The sequence below is a fragment of the Anneissia japonica genome, unplaced genomic scaffold (assembly GCF_011630105.1).
Source record: "Anneissia japonica isolate Jap-2015-1 unplaced genomic scaffold, ASM1163010v1 scaffold288189_len579620_cov203, whole genome shotgun sequence".
NCBI lineage: Eukaryota > Metazoa > Echinodermata > Crinoidea > Comatulida > Comatulidae > Anneissia > Anneissia japonica.
The window spans coordinates 302,387-305,033 of record NW_022730403.1 but is presented as its reverse complement, the minus strand read 5'-3'; the positions used below and the strand labels follow the sequence as shown (position 1 = coordinate 305,033).

The 2,647-nt window shown below is 34.6% G+C and overlaps 1 protein-coding gene across 1 annotated transcript in view; it reads left to right on the top strand.

Annotated features, from left to right (window-relative positions):
- The window catches only part of LOC117114946 (NFX1-type zinc finger-containing protein 1-like), a 14,553-nt gene that overhangs the window by 3,961 nt on the left and 7,945 nt on the right, over positions 1-2,647 (top strand). The gene's annotated exons all lie outside the window — the stretch shown is intronic.

Sequence of the window (2,647 nt, the reverse complement as noted above, 5' to 3'; positions counted from 1 at the left end):
ATTAAGTTCACTTATTGGCATATCCTTGGCCCTCGTGCTTAAAGAAATGAAATGAAATCAAATGTTGTCTACACAAAAACTGTACTTTATTAAAAGAGTAAGTCTACTGAAGGGGTGTCGTCAATGGAGGTGTTCACACATATCAGTGTACTGTGGTCACTGTGCATGGGGTTGTTTGACAGCACATACTTGCTGACCTCGATAGAGAGTGATTGATTGCACAAAGGTTTCCATGTTGGTGCATCTGCGCTTAAACTGTCTTTGTAGATATGCATTGCGCGATATAACAGAATCAACCTATCCATTCAATTATCTCACTTTTTTATGATATAAGGGGGGGGGGGAGCGTCGCAGCCCCCCCCCCCAATCTGCACATGATTGTAAGGGCGGAAGTATAATAAAACCGAGATGAAATTTTACTGCCCTCCCATGGCAAAAGGACATAACTGACAATTTGCTGTTTTGGAGATATTAAGCAAAACGTGTAATTTATTTAGCCCTAAAATGTGTTTCAGTATTTGATTTCATGGTTAATGTATTCAAATAGACAACTAATGTCTCTTCCAGTGTAGCACACATTTTTTCTATAAATATTGATTTTTACGCTCAAAATGTCAGTTATGCCCTTTTGCCGTGGGTTTTCTGATTCAAGACATGTTGACAAACTTTGGCAAAAGGATATAAGTACCCAGTTTAGTTCCTTTCAACGCAATTTTGAGTCAGATTATTCAAAAATAACATTCAATATATAATTTCATATGTTGGTCATGTATAAACTATAAAATAAATGTACAATAATACCAAAGAAACGCATTAAATAATAAATACTAAAATTACAAACGATTAAAAACCCATGTATAGGCTAACCAAGTATACAAACAAGAAAATGAATTAACATTAGTGTGCTATTATGTATCAACAAAGCCTTTTTGGCTCAACGTGCTAGATCGAGGACCCTGTGGGTAGGGGGCCTCATGGACCCCTAGGGGTCTGGGGTCCCCATAGAGGTATAATAAGAATTGTTGTTTAATAGCTCTATGGGGGTCCCACACAAGAGCGCATGGCGTTACGTCACTGCGTGAAGGATGCATGCGTATGCGTATATGAAATAGAACTGCTGTTATAGTTAGAATGCGCGTGTGACTGTTTCTATGTGTACGTCATAGAGTTATAATAAGAATACTAGAGCGCTAACAGCAATGTATTCGATGTTCGAAATACGCAGAGCTGTGTGTGTGTGTACCATCCAAGATGGCTGCCATAGATTCAGCCAATCAAATTATGCCTTAGCACTATAATTTTCAATGGCGCCCTCAATTTACACAGAAAGTTCAGTACCCGTATTTTGAAACTCGAGCGTTGCGGTGTATGGGTGTAATTTACACGATTTTAATTCTTTTTAATATTTGAATAAGATGCTCTACTTGGCCTCTTTTTGGCTACGACAGTTTAATAATTTGTCATTATCAATACTAATTATCATTAATGAAATAATATTCAGTCAGAGGGCTTATTTATAGTAATAATATGTATACTAAGCCTGAAGGTGGCGCTTTCCTGCGGCAGCCATCTTGGATGGTACACATACACAACTCTGCATTGCTCCGCCATCTTGTCAGCACTCTAGTTGTTTAATAGCTCTATGGTGTACGTTAAACAAGAATTACAATTATATTTTAAATTTTATTTACAAAGTAAAATCATAAATTTATATTTTAAGTCATGTAATTACAATATAAATTAGGCCTATTATTATTATTATTATTATTATTATTATTATTATTATTATTATTATTATTGTTATTATTATTAGCAATTCTTCTCTATGATCCAAATTTAAGTAATAATGAAATGATTACGAATATTATTGTTTTTTTATATTCTAATAAAATATTCTGAAAAAGTTTTATATATAGATTTAGATGGAAAAGTAAGTTGTCGTTTGCTTAGTGAACACAGTTGATTCTAGTAAACTGTGCATTTATACCTTTTTGTCATGCCATTTGCTATAAATAAATGTTGTAGTTGTGCCTCTTTGCCATAGTTATTTGCTAAATAATCGTTTTAGTTGTCCCTCTTTGTCACTGTTATTTCTAGTTGTGAATTGTTATTCTGCCATGGTTAATTATTTTTATTAAACAGTTACTATATTCCTATAGTTTATTTCCATAGTATTAAACTGTTGCCATTCAAAGTAAAGCAAGATTATATAGCATAAATTAACTAGGCTTATCATGTTTAATGTTAACATTAACTAGACATATGCTACTGTCAAGAATCATACTATTTAACAAATTTCTATCTACAAATTGTGAGTACACAAACAGTAAGTATAATCAAAATAATACAACTTAACATGCAACCTTCATTGTAACCAGGGAGAAAGCTCTCTTCTGATTGGTTGGCTGTTGAAAGAACGTCACGCTTCAGCGTATCACAGCCTATCTTTGCAGTTATGCCCTTTTGCCTTGGGAATTTACCGAAAATTGTGTAGTTATGCCCTTTTGCCATGCCCCTATCTAGCCCGGGGGACACTTTTTTACAATTTTTTTTGTGTCAACATGTGTAACACGATGTACTGACCCCACTAGGCTATATAACTCATTTTCGCCAAAAATGTCAGTTATGCCCTTTTGCCATGGGGGGG